We start from the raw sequence: 18,922 nt of genomic DNA, 5'->3' as shown, positions 1-18,922 counted from the left end.
TTTTGAGGCTGGACAGGCTTGTGATGCTGACCCTCATCCAGAATTTGACTATTTCTCTGCACTTTTTTGTTTGTTTGTTTGTTTGTTTGAGATAGAGTTTCGCTCTTGTTGCCCAGGCTGGAGTATGATGGTGCAATCTTGGCTCACTGCAACCTCTGCTACCTGGGTTCAAGCAATTCTCCTGCCTCAGTCTCACAAGTAGCTGGGATTATAGGTGCCCACCATCATGCCCAACTAATTTTTTGTATTTTTAGTAGATACAGGGTTTCACCATGTTGGCCAGGCTGGTCTTGAACTCCTGACCTCAGGTGATCTGCCCGCCTCGAGCTCCCAAAGTGCTGGTTTTACCAGCGTGAGCCACCACTCCCAGTCCTCTCTGCACTATTATTGGTGCTGCTGCCAATGCCACCACCAACAGTGCAAGCATAGTATCTTCACATTGACATAGAGATTTTTTTGTGACAGAGGTGAGCTGTCTAAGTCCTTTCATGCCTCTGAGCCCACATTTTCTTGGCTTCCGTACTCAGGGGAAGGGGAGGTCTTTACTTGTCTGATCCAAGGACGTTTGCACTCCCTGCCCCAGGATTTACCTCTTTCCAAGATGAGTGATATTGGAAATATTCATTTTCTGGGCTCTCATTATAGCAATTTGAAAACTATCTGATGTTGGAACATTCCCCAAATCTGAGTTTCAGTATTTTTTTGTGGTCATCCAGTTACATATATATAGTTCTGAAAATATGTGTAGCATGTTAGAATATTTGTCAGGCTTTAACTTTCAATTAACCATAACATCAGTGCCATTCACTAACTTCTCTTTCATCTGATGCATTTTTTGAAGGCAGAAATGTTAAAGGCATCCTTAGGGTTTTTCTCTCAAACTGTAAATGAATGTAATATTAACAGGAACTGAGATACAGGGACTAGAGTGAGTATAGGGCTGGGAATTGGGATTCTGAGATAAACTCTCAACTCTGAAATAAAGTAGCTTCGATAGTGGTGCATTAAAATCAGAAATTTTAAGCTAAAAATAAGTTTTAAAATAATCTAATCCAACCCTATCATTTTTTCATTAAGAATGTAAATGAACAACCTATCAGTCTTAACAGTCCCAATAGTTGAGATTACTTATATTATTATTCAACTTACTTATATTATTATTTACTTTTAGCCCTTCAGGAACATTTTTCACATCTTGTCTTATGTCAGGCTTTTTACTGTAAGCATTGTATTAGATTAAATTCCCACGGCCCTTTACAGTGAGCGTGGGAGGAAAGGATTGCCCAATCTAGCTAAGAGTAGGCAACAACTTCCGTAAATGGCAATGTGGCATCCTTCCTTCATTCTAGTGAACCTCAGATATGTCCCATCAGTATGACTGGGAGCATTTGTTGCAGGCAGGATGGGGTAAGGGAACCTTTTGTTTGTTCCTCTGCTCGGTGTGCAGCCCTGTCTTCCACTCGTGAGCAGGATTAGCAGCAGACAAGAGTTCAACAGCCTTTATGGGTTTCCATCTTCAGACACAGATACCTATTTGACCTTGGACATGTCATTAGACTCTAAGTGTTCCAACTTCTTCTACAAAAGAGAAATACTATCTCCCCTGCTTACCTCTGAAGAGTGCTCGTGAAAGAAAGGACTATAGAGAATAACCCGTAAAGGACTATAAAGAATTATTTTTATTTTATTTACTAAATTTTTTTTGTTTGTTTTTTGGCTGGGCATTGTAGCTCATGCCTGTAATCCCAGCACTTTGGGAGGCTGAAACAGGCAGATTGCCTGAGTTCAGGAGTCCCAGACCAGTCTGGGCACCATGGCAAAACCCTGTCTCTACAAAAAATACAAGAATTAGCCAGGCGCGGAGGCGAATGCCTGTGGTCCCAGCTACTTGGGGGGCTGAAGCAAGAGGATCGCCTGAGCCCAGGAGGTCGAGGCTGCAGTGAGCTGGGATTGCACCACTGCACTCCAGCCTGAGTGACAGAGTGAGCTCCTGTCTCTAAAAAAAAAAAAAAAAATTACAAGATTAGTAATTAAAAAAAATTTTTTTAGAGGTAGAGTTCTTGCTGTGTTTCAGACTGGTCTTGAACTCCTGGCCTCAGGTGATCCTCCTGCCTCGGCCTCCTGAGTAGTTGGGATTACGGGCATGAGCCACCATGCTTGGCAAGAATTACATGTTATTTCTAGCATAAAGCATGTGTGAGTGACCAGGCTGATTTATTGTCCATATTCAGTTTGTGATTTTAAGGAGCAGCTCCTCAGGAGGCAAAGTAAAAGGAAGAGCAAAAATAAAATGTATGTAGGGAATACATACTATATGCCAGGTACTCTTGTAGACACTTGATTTGCATTATCACAAGTAATTTCAGAACTACTTGTTGATGTAGGTCCTATTTTTATCCCGTATCTATAGATGAGTACACCAAGGTTAGGGTGGTTCAGAAATACACGCAAGGTCGCAGGTCAGAAAGTGGAAGTTCCAGGGCTCCTAACTCTCTCTGTCTGATCCCAGACTCACTCTTGCTCCCCACCATACTGCTTCTCAAGAAATCCCCTTGCTTGTAGCAGAAAGAATCCCAGAACCCCAGCCATATGGCAGGAAATGTGTTCAGCGCGGACTTCTCAAGCGCTCAGGTTTGCATTCAGGCCCTCCCAGTTTGCGGTCCTCTGTGGGGATTCTTTCTGGCACTTATCTGACAACCACATTTCATAGGATGGAGAGGGTATTTGGAAGAGATGTCAGCCTTAGAAATTTAATCAGCTGGGCCAAAAGCAATCAAGATGCCATCTGGACAGGCTCTGACTTCCTGCCCAGAAGATAAAGACATCTGGACTTAGTAAATGCCAAGGACATGCTGACTTGGTCCCCAGGCCCGTGGGCCACTCCTTGCTTCATGCAGATGTATTTTCTTAATTGCACAGAATCTACGGACTCTGAGCTACTGCCGGGATCACTGAGTGCCTATTGCTGTTGACCACCAAAGTAAACACTGCAAGCTGTAGTGACTTTCCAGTGCTAAGGAGATGGAGTGACTGCAAAGGCCACAGTAAATAGGACTCTTTAATGACAGGGCAGGAGGAGGCTGCCCCAGGCCCAATTTATTGTTGATACAGAGTCTCTGAATTAGGGCACATGATGACTGCTGATCGTTAAGTAGGGCTGCGAGGAAATGTTTGTACATATGAAGAAGCTAATTAAGGTGGCTTGCCAGGTCTGCATACTCAATCTCTGCTTATTGAGGCTTCTTCCTTCCGTGAGGGAGGCTCTCTCCAATCACGTAAGATCTCCAGCAGTCAGCCTGCATGTGAGTGCCCTGGGCAGAATATGAAGGGACTTGGGGACGAGCTTGGGAACTAGAAGTAAATGGTTAAGATTTTGCAGAGGGCTTTTATTGTGGCAATATCTGAACATTTGCACATATTTTCTAAACATCTTTCTAGAGATGACTTGAATCTCACATACCTGTTTCTGTCTATCTTAAAGCAGTTTGGGTCCTTCCAATAAGCGCCCAAAGCCACCAAATTTGGTATAGCTGGGACCAAAATGCTTTGCTTTTCCCCAATAACTTCCCCAGAGAAAAGTGCTACTTGCTCTAAGTAGACTCGTGAGATTTCTGTTTTATAAATAACACTGATCAAAACTATTGTAAATAGTTCTCTTTCAGCTCCTGCATGGCTGGAACATATGTAAGATTTTTAGGTTTTTGAGATTTGCTAGTTTGGGTCAATTTACATTTGGGAGTTTTAATTTCAAAATAATAAAAAATACTGTGTCTCTGAATGTTTTCCATGTTTTCAATTCCAGCCTAAGTTCTGGAAACAACTATCATTTCTGACTTAAGAACAAAACCAAAGCAGCGCCCAATCGCAGAAATGTATCACTTTATTATATGGAGATTGATGGAGAGTTGGTCAAAACCTTGCTCAATCCCCCTGACATCCGTGCTCAGGAAAACACATCTTCATTATTTTTCTTTGGTTTTTATAGGTTGCATTTGTTTCTTTACCTGTCATTCATTTCATTCGATTGCATTTTCTTTCTGAAAGTCTTTTTCCTGTAAGGCCGGTTTGGTCAGCATTCAGTTCTTGCTTTAATTGGGCCTATCTCTTTAAGTTTTCGTCCCTTCAGATTTTTATATTCCTTTTTATTGTTGAATCGCACTTTAAGCTGTGGCTTTACATTGTCGTACCTTCCCATTTGTTCCTCATTCACCAGAACTTTGTTTCTGTGGGATCATCATCTTTCTTGGTCTGTGGAAGGCCCAGGTAGCACCCATTTGTTTTCTTCCCTCAGTGTCTCGTTGGGGCCCACTCTTCTGAGTCCCTGGGGTTGCTCAGATGCCTGATCATCTCTGCAGCCAACACCATCAAAGAGGAAACCTGCCTGAGATCCCGGCTCTGAGCTTATTCCAGTTTAGGGTCTGGGACCTAGTGGCCAGCGGAGGCACCATGGGATGTGTTTGTAGGAGGTAAGTCAGGGAGTGGTGGGCTCCAGCCCCCTGAGATGTGACATGCCCCACAGCCCTGACATTGGCCAAGGCGGTAGGCAGTTCACCTCTGAGGTGAGGCAATTCTAGCTTTTTGACCTTTTTTTTCCCCCAAATGAGATGCGAGATATGGAGCCTGTAGAGAAGAAAATAAGAAACTAAGAACTGGTGTGTCTCGGGTTTTCAACCAGAGAAAAAATCCAGTTTATAGTGCAGAATAAGCGTATACCATGATAAGACCAGCCATAAACAGACATCAAGGTAGAGAAAAAGTCCTTACAGAGAGCAATGGCCAAGTATGGTGATATTCTAACATTCTAGTTTCAAATTCTAGCATAGTTTTTCTCGTTGGAACATAATTACTGTAGTTCCTGTTGCAGTCTATAATTAATAAACGAACAAAAAAAGAAGTAAAAAGAGGAAATTCTAAAATTCCTCTTTTTCCTGTTCCCACCTTCTAAGTATGGTTTAATATGCTTTAAACAAATCTACCATAACAATTTTAATTTGTAGAACTGGTAAACATTATTCTATCAAAGGACTCATATTATTTGTGACTGTGCTCACAGAATAGAGTTCCTTGTAGAATTTCTTTAAACTGTAACAAACCTGGTGCAGGTTTTTGATGACTTGATTTTTAAAAATGTAACTACCCATATCTTGGCTGTATAAAGCAAGGCTGACTTGTAACTTTGAAACATGCACATTAAATAGCCAAGAGTCAATAAAGAAACTGAACAAATGACAAAAAATGTTTGCTTCAAGTGAGTCAGTCGTGTCAAAACTACTCTCAGAATTGATTTGGAGATAGCCTAGGCTGTGGTTTTCAGAGAAACCTGTATAGCCGGGTGGGGCACTGTGGTTCAGTAGTTTCTGGAGAGGTCAAAATGTGAAGTCAAAATGCTGTGCTCATATGGGAAATGACTGAGCTCCATTGCAATTCAGACCTATGACAGGGGGTTAAGGCACCTGCTAGCCCCAGGCCTCAAGCTCTGTGTGGATGCAGTGGAACTGGATACTTGAAGAGCTGGTTGTTTTCCAGGGCAGGAGATGGCCTGCTCCCAATCCAGAATTCTACCAAGAAAATAGCCTGGCCATGGCCTACACTTCCCAAATAGGTGCACCTTTCTTTTTGGATTGTCACCTTTTGGAAAAAAAAATACATACTTTCATCAGCAGAATTGAATTTGGAAGGTTGCTGATGTTTTTTAAATTCGTAGAATATGAAGCATTTACCATCTTCATAAGAAAGTTCATTAAAATACTACCTTTTATCCCCCTCTCGTCTGAGAAATGAATATCTAGCACATAGTGCTTATTATTGCCAGGTACTGTTCTAAGTATTTCAGAGATGCAAACTAATGCAACCCTATGCCTAGACTCTGAGTAGTCTTTTCTAGGCAAATAAACACAAGGAAGCTAAGTAAATTGCCCAAGGTCATTCACTATGTGGATGGGCTGGGGCTTGAACCTAGGGAGTCTGGCCCCAGAGATCAAACAAGAGAAAGAAGGCATCAGGGAAGCCTGAAGAAGGGGGAAAAAACCCACCAGAACGACCAGTTTTGCCCAATGCTTTGAAGAAAACTTTGAATTCTGTCTCCTTCCTTGCCCATGAAAAATGTCCATTTATTTATACTCGGGGTCAAGGGCAGAGCAAGGTGGGAGAGTGCCAGCCTGATGCTCTGTGACCCCACCCCAGCCTCGTCCCCTAGGCTTTCTCTTATGCAGTGCTCTCCCAGGCTCTGTCATCTCCTTAAACATGGGTCTCCTTGCCTGGGTGAACCCTGCACATCCTTCTGAGCAGCGCCACCCAATAGAAATGGGAGCCGCATATGCAACTGTAAGTTTTCTATTAGCCCACCTTAAAAATGTAGAAAGAAAAAAAAAATCACCAAACAAATCTGTCATTGCTTTCTTCTTCCACATTTTGCTTTTTAAACTTGTGTTTTATTTTTAAGTTTTTTACTTTAAAAAAAAATCCCAAAAAGTAGATAGAAAACAGCTCCTGGAAGAATTTACAACCAACTGCATCGGGGTCTGGGAAACTGGACCAGGGTGGGGATGAGTGGACGGGAAGGGGTCCACTGTAGTCACTGCAGCCTCACTGGAAGACCAAGAGAGCGGGGTTTCTTCAGTCAAAAGGGAGACAGGGAGGGGAAGTGGGAGGAGGGAGAGGAAGTGGGAGTAGGGTGGTTGGAGGAGACGAACAGAAAATAAAATGTCATTGTTGTCTGCTTGAATCCAGAGAAAAATACCTGACCATGTATGGAGGGAGGATGCCCCAAGGGGAGGGAGGTGGTCTGGAGGGATGCAGGGTAGGGAGGCTGCCCTGAGACCCTGGGCAGGCCCTGGTGGAGGAAGCGGGCAGGGGCCTCTGGGATTGTGGGACACAGTAGCTATTGTGTTCTTGTGCCATCGCCCTGTGTGTTCCCAGAGCAGCTCCTTGCTTCATTTTGCTTTCTCTTAATAGATGATATGGCAGTCCTCCCTGCCCCAAAGTGAAAAATTAATTAATTTCAGGAATATATTTTATTTAACTCAATATATCAAAATATTATTGCAATCATATAAAATCAATGTAACTGATGTGAAATATTAATGAGATGTTTACCTTCTGACTTCATATTGTGTCTTCAAAACCCAGGGCTTGTTTTACATTTCCATCACATCTCAATGTTGGCACTATGCTGACACTGGAAATATTTGATCTGTATTTAGATTTCATAAAATTCATAGCTAAAATACTAGATTCACATAACCAAGTTGTTCTAGGCACACTTAAAAGTTTTTCAATCACTGAATCGAGTACTAATTTTTAATGTTTGAACAAGTTAAAATGAAATAAAATGTAACATTCAGTTTCTCAGTCTCCATTTCAAGTGTTCGCGAGGCACACGTGAGCTGGAGAGAAATGAAACCAAATAAACACGGGTCAGTGAGTTCCGATTAAACAGCCGCCTGAAATCATTATTGACTGATGGCTGTTCTTGCTGGCTACCTCGGCACGGCACACGGCAGGCAGGCCTGAAGTTTGGGTTCTCCGCGTGGAGCGTGGTCAGGTTCATTCCTCTATGGTAGGCGGTGACAGGAGTTAGTTTGCAAATGCTAACCCTGCCACCTAGTGACCACTTTCTGAATGTCACTTGGAGATTACCACCTGAAAATTCGTGGTGACCTCAGCCTTGCGGCCCTTCCAGACATCTCTGAGACTTTCTCCTCCTCGGAGGCCCCATGTGGCATGGTGCTGCTGATGTGTCATAACTGTTTTGGGGCTGCATTAGCGATCCCTGGAGAATATGCACTGAGTTATATCTCCCTTTGTTTTCCCACAAGAGTAAGGTGCTTGGAGAAAAAGGGACATGTCTCAGGAGCATCCTATGTGCTGAGGAGATGGCTTCTGTCCCCACAAGGGTTAGAGTTCCAAATTTCTCTTGTGCCTGATTTGATTGTAGCACCTGAATGTTCTGTTTCTTAATATGTGTCCCTCCTCCATTGAACTGCGAAATCTGTGAGTTCAGGGACAATGTCTTTCTCATGCTTGAGCCCCATCCCGTAGTTTGGTGTCTGCCTGACAACTGTCAGGGGAATGAGTGGCTGGATGGCATGGCTATAAACTCCCAGTCTGCCCAGCATTCTTGCCGTCATTCTCCAGATGGGGCATCTTCCCTTTTCCACTCTCAAGATGAACTGTGTCATCTTTAGGTTTCTTTACCCCTTAGCCTCCCCCTTCTTCCATTACATGCTCAGCACATGCTTAGTAGATGACCTTGCCTTGAACTTTGGAAATAGAAAGCTGAAGTTAGGAACTCCTTGATTTACACCCAGCAAACCTTTTAACCTACCTATCCGTGTGCCTACACATGCACCTGATCCTCCCTGGATACACTGCCACGCCTTCCAGGTGTGCTCCGAATCCCCGGAACCACTCATCGGGATCACCTGGGGAGCTTTGACAGTGATTGATGCCTGGGTCCCAAATCAAAAAGTCTGATGTCATTCGTCTTGGGTTTAGGCTGGGCATGGGGATTCTAGAAAATGTCCCCAGGGGATCCTAAACTGCAGTCAGGATTGAGACCTGCTCTCTGCATCCTCTGTTTCTGCCTTCTCAGGCTTCAGCAAGTAGCCCCACTCTTACCTGCGTTTCCAACCATTCCGGTTTTGGATCATTTTCCAAATCATGTGCAATTGCCCTAAACTCTGCCACATGAAAATAAGAATAAAAAAAGCTTTCCTGGATCCAATATTTATAGCAACTATCTACTTTCTTTATGCACTTTCCAGGCCAAACTTCAAGAATAAGTCACCCACACAGGCTGTTTCTGCTTCCTCCTCATCCTTATCATAAGATGTACTCCAGATTGGATTCTGTTCCAGGGATGATCACCCTGTCATTCAAAACGACTCACCTCCCTTGGCCTCCAAGACCCCATGTTCTCCTAGTTTATTTCTCAGGCTACCTTTCCACCTGATCTCCCAATGTTGAGAGTCAGGACACGTGCTTGGCTGTCTTTCTTTCTCACTTCACTTCCCATGGCTTTTCAGTCCCTGGGACTTTGGAACTTCAAGCCTGTGCTCCGACCATTCTGTCAGTCCCATACCTGCATATCCAAATCCCTATTTGGCCTTCCTTTCCAGAGGTGTGTGCTAGACATCTCAGATTTCATGTTCCAAATGGAATTTTAAAAAATTATTTTAATTTTTATTATTTTTTATTATTATTATTTTTGAGACAGAGTCTCACTCTGTCACCCAGGCTGGAGTGTGGTGGCACGATCTTGGATTACTGCAACCTCCACCTCCTGGGTTCAAGCGATTCTCCTGCCTCAGCCTCCTGAGTAGCAGGGATTACAGGTGCATACCGCCACACCCAGCTAATTTTTGTATTTTTAGGTAGAGACGAGGTTTTGCCATGTTGGCCAGGCAGGTCTTGAACTCCTCACCTCAGGTAATCCCCCTGCCTCGGCCTCCCAAAATGCTGGGATTACAGGCATGAACCACCACACCTGGCCCCAGATGGAATCTTGATACACCACCCCCTGAGAACTATTGTATAATAGTTCCTATTGTATTAATTTCCTATGGCTTCTGTAATAAATTACTAAAAATGAGCTGACTTAAACCAGCACACATTTATTTTCTCATAGTCCTGAAGGCCAGAAATCTAAAATCAATTCCTCTGGGTTGAAATCAAGGTGTTGGCAGGGGTGCACTCCCTCTGGCGCCTTAGGGGTGAATGTGTTCCTTGCCTCTTACTGCTCCTGTTGGCTGCTGGTATTCTTTGGTGTATTAGTCAGTGTTCTCCTAAGAAACAGAACCAATAGGATCAACCTATCTCTCTAGAGAAGACCAGTGCTCCAGCTCATGCAGTCACATAGGAGAAATTCCCTCTTACTCGGCCTTTTTCTTTGACTCAGATCTTCAGTTGATTGAATAAGGCCGGCCCACTTTGGTGAGGGCAATCTACTTTACTCAGTCTATTCATTTAAATGTTGATCTCAACCAGAAACACCTTCACAGTCACATTAAAAATAATGTTTGGTCAAATGTCTGGGCACTCCATGGCCCAGTCAAGTTGACACATAAAATTATCACACTTGGCTTGTGGTGGCATCACTCCAATCTTGGAGGCCAGCATGTTCAATTCTCTTTCTGCCCTGTCTTTACATGGCCTTCTCCTCTGTATATGTGTATATGTTTTAATCTCCTTCTGCCTCTTTTTTATAAGGATACACGTGACCACATTTAGGTTCCACCCAGATAATCCAAGATCATCTCCCCATCTGAAGGTCCTCAGTCACATCTACAAAGACTATGTTTTTCCAAATAAGAGAACATTTACAGGTCCCAGGGATTAGGACATGAATTTCTTCGGAGGACTATTATTCAGCCTATTACATCAATTCATACAACAGCAATTTTATCCACCCAATGTCTTAAACCAGAAATTTGGAACTCACGTTTGTCATAAAATTCTCCTCAACACCATTTAATCCATCCATAATTCCTGTATTTTCTTTTTAAAAATCTTTTTTTTTCAAGATCACCATGTTCTCATTAATAAATCTTAAATTTCCTCAGTAATTTCCCTCTCCTCTGCCACCAACCTAACTGAAAACACAATATCTTTCCCATTCTTTTTTTTTTTTTTTTTTTTTTTTTTTGAGACGGAGTCTTGCTCTGATACCCAGGCTGGACCGCAGTGGCCTGATCTTGGCTCACTGCAGCCTCTGCCTTCTGAGTTCAAGCGATTCTCTGCCTCAGTCTCCCGAGTAGCTGGGATTACAGGTGCCCGCCACCACGCCTGTCTAATTTTTGTATTTTTAGTAGAAACGGAGTTTCACCATCTTGGCCAGGCTGGTCTTGAACTCTTGACCTCGTGATCCACCGGCCTTGGCCTCGTAAAGTGCTGGGATTACAGGCTTGAGCCACCGCACCTGGTCCTCATTCTTATTTTAATAGTTCATTGATGCCCATTGTAATTTTCTCTTTATTTGTGATGTTATTTGTTAAGTGTCTGTCTCTAGTCACTAGATTATTGGCATTGTGAAGGCAGGACCATACATGTTTTGTTCATCATTATATTTTAGGTCTCAGCATATAGTGCTTAGTACAGAGTAGATGCTCAATAAATATTTAATATATATGTGAATAGATGGATGGCACCTTTTCCACCACGAGGAAGCTCCCAGTCTGGTAAAGGGACCATTAAATATATTTTTTAAACCCCAAATTACTTTGTTGATTTCAACTGTTCCTATAAGAACCATCTATATGCCAGGCATTGTATTAAGCTCACAGGATCCAGTGATTAACACATAATATGAAATTCCTTGTTTTCACAGAGCTTTACCTTCTAGCTTGAGAGAAGACAAAGGCATAATTAATACATAATAAATGCATTTTATGTATGTATATGTGCTTAACTATAACCTTAGAAAGGGATAAGTGATATGAGAAAAATAGAGCAGTTTAGAGAAGGGTTGTATACATTTGCAATTTTTAGATGGTGCAGAGCTTCTTGAGAAGTTGAAATTTGAGAAAAGGCCTGAAGGAGCTGAGGAGGTGGGTGAGTCATGAATGCATCTCAGAAAGGAGTTCCCCAGGCTGAGGGAGCTGCACCTGAGGAAACCCAGGAGGCAAAGGTGGTCCTGGTCAGGACGGATGAGGAGGCCGGCGTGGCTGGAGCACGTGAGCTAGGTGGAAAGAGGCCATAGATGAAGGCAGAGCTGCCGGGGGAGCCAAACGTGTAGGGTCTTTTTAGGGCAGTGAAAGGACATTGGTTTCTTGCAGCAGAGAAGGGCCATCATCTGACATATTTTAAAAGTATCTCTCCAGCTCCCTTGTGGACTGTAAGGGACCGAGAGTTGAAACAGGCACCCAGGAGGAGTCCTTCCAGCAACTGAGGTGAGAGATGATGGCGGCTTGGACCAGGGTGACAGCAACGGAGGTTCTGAGGAAATAATTAGATTTTAGATACATTTTGAAAACAGGGCCAACAGGAATTTCTGACAAATTGGATACGGAGGGGTGGGGGTTTGGGGGAAGAGAGAGAGAGAAGAGAGAGGTCAAGAATATCACCAAGGTTTTTGGTTCATGTAACTGAAAGCTAGCCTAAATTCAGAGTTTTGTCTGGAACTTCTACCCCAAACATTTTAATTCCCTAAAGTCACTGGAATGGCTCAACAGCGCTGAACTTTCCAGACAGCTGCATGGAGTTGTCATCCATCCTTCTCTGAACTTACGCCCTGCTCCTCTCCCCTATCTGCGCACAGAGGACTTGGTCCGATTCCTCCTCCAGAACAATGCTCGGCCCACAGCCTTCATTCCCTCCGTGATGAGCAGTCACTGTGGACCCTTACCTTCCTCTTGAGGTTGGTCTGAGTCTCGGCATTTACACCCACAGCTCTAGGTAAGGACGTGCTTTGGGGTGTCGTTCTGGCCCTTGCCTTTGCGCATAGGGCTCTAGTGGCCCAATTATGTTGCTGCAGCAAAGTTTCTCCTTGTTCCGGTCTGGAGCAGTTGAGGTCATTCAGCCCCTGGATCTCTGCTGGCACAGGTGGCTTGGCTGAGTGCCACTTTAGGTAACTGTGACCTGTTTACTCAACTTCTTCCTGGAGTTTTGATATTCTGGTTGTCAGGGCCTCTGGGAAAGTTTATACGAGGGGCTCAGTGAAGAAGCCGCAGCTGTTCTGAAATTAGGCTCCTTTCCCCCGTGAATGTGCAGCTATGCTGGTGTGTGGATCGGGTGCACAGGGCTTTGAGGAATGTGGCGGAGACTCAGTGGCAAGAACAGTTGTCTGTGATTGCTGGGCCTTGTTTTGACCCAGTCCCTCACCCCACATAAGCCTCTCAGCCAGGAACGTGGAAGGGTCAGGCCTCTCACGTTTCCTCCCCTGTGAGATCGGATCGCCACTGTCATGGCATTTCTCCCCATCTTCAGTTGCCGGGCAGACCCTGTGTGTGTGCGCGCACGTCCTTGAGCCCACAAACCTTGTGTATTTGCAACGAAAGTCTCTGGGGAGAATGAATTTAAATGGACTCTCAACTATTTGTTCTGGAGCGGCATGGCTCGTGTTTACTTAAGTCACCAGCCTCCTTCCTAAATGCAGTCACGAGCTCTCCGAAACTCCACAGACACCCAAACGATCAAATATTCAGAGAACCCGTGCCCTTCCCCTGCTCTAGCCCCACAGGCCGGTCTAGGTTGCTGGTCTGACCAGGAGCCGGCTGGGCAGGGTGGCTGTGAGCTGCCGGTGTGGCCCCAGGCTAGTGAAAGGGTCCTCGGTGTTCAAAACCAGGAAGTGCTGGCAGGCTTCCCTCACTGGGGAACTGAAAGTGGTGAAAACAGAGGATGCGTTCCTCAGCCTATCACTGAAAGCCCTCTGCGCTGAAAACTGCTTCCGAAGAGAAACAGAGACTCCACTGGTCTCTTCCCCATGACTTGCCCTTGCCCTAATTAACTTCTGAATTTACATCACCTGTGAGTTCTGTCCTAATTCAGGGACTTGGGTGGGTAGGTTTGGGACAGTGGCCAAAACCAAGGGACTGTCCGCATAACCCTTTAGAAACAGCCATGACCTGGTGCAGAGCTGAGCCAGCTTTGGCCACACTCTTTGCGATGCTGACTCAACACAGCTCATTATATCTGATTGAATTTATCTTTCATTACCACGCAATCAAATTAAAGGACAAGAAGGCATTTTTCTCCCTGTTCTGAAAGTGGTTGCAGCAAAACCCACTATGAAGCGTTTATTCTTTCTTGTATTCTTTAGGCTTGGCAGAATCAGAGGGAGGTAGGTGTGTGACTTCATTTAGGGGAAGGTGAGCTCTGATGGCAATATTTTCTCCAAATGCCACACATGAAGTGGGAGACGTGACAGCCAAGCCTGCAGGGACCCTATCTCTGAAAATGTGAGTGGAACAAAGCACCTCTGGGCTCTGGATCATTTTCTTGTGTGCTCCTAGGGTCTAGTTGGTTTAAACTCTTGAAGGCTGCAGTATGTTTTTTGATATGCCCCATGTGAAGGGACATTTATTTAGCATTAACTGTGGACTGGGCACTGTTCTAATGGCTTTGCATGTATTCACTTAGGTTTACAAATTACTGAATGTTGTTAACAAAATCTAAGGAGCACAGGAGTGTGCACTGTGTTCTTTTGTTCCTGTAAAAACAGCAATCATTACATTGCAAGTGAGGGAAAAGTGGAAGGGTACCCGAGAAAATGGTAGACTGGTTGTCTTTGAGGAGATGAACTCAGGGACTGTGGTGTGGGAGGGAGACTTTTCATTGAACATACACTGTGCTCTGTTTGAATTATGTTTGACCATGTGGGATGCATTCTTATTTCAATATAAAAATACTGCATTTATTTTTAAAGGGAACAAAATGAAAACTTTGTAGGCCCAGGCAACTTTATGGGTCAGATCCTGAATCCTGGAGTAGGGCAAGTCCAAGGCAATACTGTATGTAAAATGGCAGAATGGGAGGGGGAACTTTGAGAATTATTTTTCTTCAGACAAAAAGACACAAAAGAGCTTGCTATCCTGGTGCCTGAGGAACAGTTCTAATCTCAAATTGGAAGCTAGAAATTTAGGAAGGAGAACTCGAAATAGCAGTAAAGTCCACTTGATGTGAACCAGTGTCAAGGTAAAATGAGAAATGTGAGCCCACCCCTGTAACTCACCCACTATGTATGTGTTGTTCTAATTCCAAGATTTCCTCACTCTGCAAGTCAGGCAGGCCTCGCTTTCCCATCCTACCAGACTCAGACCCAGCTGATGAAAACCTACGACGTGCCTATTATACATACAGTCAGAACGCTGGCCCAGTCATCTGGTCCTCAAGTGTATGTATTATAGATGGAGGTTACTGTGCTAGGGTTGTGTGGAAGCCAAGACAGCTGGGACTCAAAGTCTGCCATTCCTGGAAACCACTCTCTACAAGGATAACACATACATCAAAAACTCTAACTGAGAACTGACTGTGATTAGGACCACCAGAGGAATAGGTAGAGGGGCATAGGGTTTCAGAGAAGAGAAGGATTACATTAATCAAGAGGCAATTGGGGCATTCCAAAAGGGCTTTGCTTGCCATTGGAATTTTGGTAGAGGGAAGGAAGGATACTTCATGCAGAGAGAGTGGCTTAAGCAGGGAGAGCCAGGTGTGTTTAGGGAACAGGTACAGAAGTGGTTGAAATGCATTGGAAAGGGAGTGGAGGGAGAACAGCCTGGAAAGATAGGGAAGGGTAAGCTTACAGGGAGTCTTGAAGTTATACATTCTATGTAAGCAAGGGGAAGTCATTTCATTGTTCCAAGCAGAGGAGTGGCAGGATTTGAGCTGCAGTGCAGCAGAGGGAAAGAGGTAAGAATGAGGGTTTGGGAAATGGTCCAGCTGAGAGCCAGTGAGAGTAGAAGCAGAAGGAATGAAAAGAAGCCATTAATGACAGAGTTTTTCAAAAAGCAGAAAAGAGAAATGACAATTGATGGGGTGTTAGAATAGAGGGAGCAAGGGGTGAACTTTTGCACCTGGTTTATCAGGAAGAAAGGGCTGGAATAAACAAGTTTGGAGGCAGTGGTGCCAAGGAGGATGATGAGTTAGCACAGGGATTTTGGGGGTCTTGCACACAACACAGAAAAGTGAGACTGGAGCTGAGCAGAGGAGCTAGAGATATTTTTGGGAGTGACCTCTGTAGCTGAAACAGTCCAAGGCCAAAGAATAGATGATCTTTGCAATGAAAGATTTTTGAAAGGAGAAAACAGGACATGATCTGGCAAGGTAAGCCAAAGAAAGAGGAGACAAGATAGAATAAGAAGTGGAAGGTGGAATCATGGAATCATCATAGTTCTGGCAGTGCAACACAGGAGTTTGTGATACAACTTGCTACATGCACAGAAGTTTGAGGAGGATGAGATGAGAAAGGCCACTGTTTAAGGCAGCTCAGAGGTCACTGGTGACCTTTAAGAGAACTGATTTTGGAGAGCATTGGGTGAAGGAAGCAGAAGGTTTAAAGCATAGTTTGCAAATTTCAGCACCATAGGTTGAATTTGACAAGTAGTATTTAATTTGATCCTCAATACTTAAAACATCAAATAAATGTATAGCATTTAAAAATTGGTAGCTTTCACATAAAAATTCATAGTTCCAAACCCACGTGATCTGGTCCCTCAGATCACGTGGGTTTGGAATTCAGGCTCTCATTCCTCTGTAGCTGGGTGTTGGCTGGAGCTCTTCTAGCAGAGGCGTGGGTTGGGGAGGTAAGTGGAGTTGCCCCCTCTGTAAATGCAGGACCAGCCAAAACTGGGCCTACTCTATTGATAATGGAATGTCAAGTTACCTTGTAGGTAGAACAGAGACAAACTGCAAGTCATATAGCCTGGGCTGGCGCAATAGAAAAACACCTAACAACACCTGGAACCAACAATTCCTCCCCATGGAACCAGGAAGACTGTGACATGACTCGAACCTGAATACTGGAACCCTTTCAAAAGTGAAGGGGCCATTGGCCCAGGAGATTTGGGTATAAAATCCACCTCAACCTACTTTACTGTAAATGGTCAAATTTGAATCTGTCCAATCAGACCCTTCCAAGCCAACATTCCGAAATCCTTTCCCTTGCTCTATCACCCCTTAAATCTTGCTCTAGACCCCAGATTGAGGAGGCAGATTTGAGCATCTCCTGTCTCCTTGCTGGCTAGTCTTGCAATCAACCTTTCTTTTCTCAAAAGCTGATGCCACAATATTGGTTTTTTGTGCATCTGGCAGCGAGCCCCTTTGCTCTATGACACCTCCAGTGTGCCCCATCTGGTCTGGCTCTCTCAACTCCACTGCCTGTCTGTTTGCACTTCTGGTGAAAGCATGTGAAGGTGGTGAGGGAATATAGGTTATTTACACAGACGATGCCTTTGAAAGTTTGGAGATGATGTGCAGAAAAGAAAGAGGATAGTAAATCAGGGTGCTGGGGAGGAGAAAATGGGTGTGTTTGGGTAAGGCAGACTCAAGCCCTTTCTGGTGTTGCCCAAGGGGAAGGACTTAAGTAAAGAACAGGGGACAGAGAGATGAGAGAGAAAATGACTGATAAACTCATAATTCGATGTGGGAACTAAGAAAGAAGCAGCTTTGGAAAGGAAGAGGAACCTCTGCTTTTGAAGTAGGAAAGAGAGCAAAGAACAGAAATGGCTCAGGTTGGGGCAACTTTAAGAAGGAGAGGAGGGGAGTCAGGCACGGGAGGTTCATGCCTGTGATCCCAGGACTTTGGGAGGCTGAGGCGGGCGAATCACCTGAGGTCAGGAGTTTGACACCAGCCTGGCCAACATGGCAAAACCCAGTCTCTGCTAAAAATAGAAAATTAGCTGGGCGTGGTGGCAGGCACCTATAATCCCAGCTACTAGGGAGGCTGAGGCAGGATAATTGCTTGAACCCGAGAGGGAGATGTTGCAGTGGGCAGAGATTGTCCTGCTCCACTCCAGCCTGTGGGATAGAGCGAGACTCTGTCTCAAAAAAAAAAAAAAGAGGAGAGGAGGGAGGGGAGGAAGGAGAAGAGCTGGGATAATGTTCCTTGCTGGGCATGCTAATAAAATGGGGCTTCGGTCAAGGTGAATCAGCACATGTGGGGTGGATTCTAGGGCAGAGCAGTAATTTGGTGGCCCTCAAGTGGATCTTCTTTAAGTATTTGTCCAATAGCCATTTTGTGATGGCAAAGAGATAACCAATTTTCTCTTTAAAACATTGCATACCTATGTTTATATTTTGAAATTTAGGCTTATTACATAAACTGAATATAGTATATCACTTAGGTGAAATTGTCTTTCATCTCACTTTTTTCTGTAGTGTTAGGCGCTCCCGTTTACTAAGTATGGAGAAAGTTACATGGACAGTTAGTAACATTTTTTTCAAAGTGTATTTAATGGCTATTTTGTAAAATCTCACATCCATGATAACAAAACATCTTCTTTATTTCTTTGGTCCACTCTCTTTTTTCTTTTTTTTGAGACTCAGTCTCGCTCTGTCGCCAGGCTGGAATGAAGTGGCATGATCTCATCTCACTGCAACCTCCGCCTCCTGGGTTCAAGCAATTCTTGTGCCTCAGCCTCCTGAGTAGCTGGGATTACAGGCATGTGCCACCATGCCCAGCTAATGTTTTTAGTTTTAGTAGAGATGGGGTTTTACCATGTTTGGTGAAGCACCAGGATGTTTCACCAGGAGATCATCAGGATGGTCTCGATCTCCTGACCTCGTAATCCACCCAGCTTGGCCTCCCAAAGTGCTGGGATTACAGGTGTGAGCCACTGTGCCTGGCCTTTTTTTTTTTTTTTTTTCCTGAGCCAGAGAACTTCCTAGGAGACTTATTAGAGTAATTGCATTGAGATAATAAAGTGAACAACTGTGACTAGTGAATCAGACTGCAGCCTGCATTGTGCAGTGTCTGTATTTCCTTAGCTCCTCAAGTGTGCCAGGATCTCCAGATCTAATCCCAAGATCTGGGATTCTGTCTGCACTGAACCATCCAAGGTGCTGGAGTGTGCCACAGAGAAAGATCGTGTCGTGCAGAATGCTTTTTAACTTTACACATTGGTGGGAACCAGGAGTGGACTTTCTTTTGGCCGGCAATGTGAAAAGTGTCATGTGGAGAGCTGAAGCCACTGACAACATATTGTAGATTTACTTCCCTGTTGGTTTAGTTCCCCTTTCTGATAAATTGGCAGCTGTAGTAGCTGGCCCACTCCTTCATCTGATTTTGGATGGGGTTTGGGCTCAATATGGAATTGGTTTGCTGTCAGTATTGCTGAGGATACAAAAGGTCTCTTCAAGGTAAATAAAAGGACCACAAAGCCTCAGACAGGAAGCTGCAGGTCTGTGGCAAAGGCAGAGAATAGAATGATTGTCTCAAGAGGCTAGTAGGGTGAGCGTGACTGAAATGACAGGCCTTGCAGGCTCTTCC

This window comes from Macaca thibetana, chromosome 6 (assembly GCF_024542745.1).
Source record: "Macaca thibetana thibetana isolate TM-01 chromosome 6, ASM2454274v1, whole genome shotgun sequence".
Taxonomy (NCBI): domain Eukaryota; kingdom Metazoa; phylum Chordata; class Mammalia; order Primates; family Cercopithecidae; genus Macaca; species Macaca thibetana.
The sequence above is the reverse complement of the archived record's forward strand: the minus strand, read 5'-3'. Positions refer to the sequence as shown.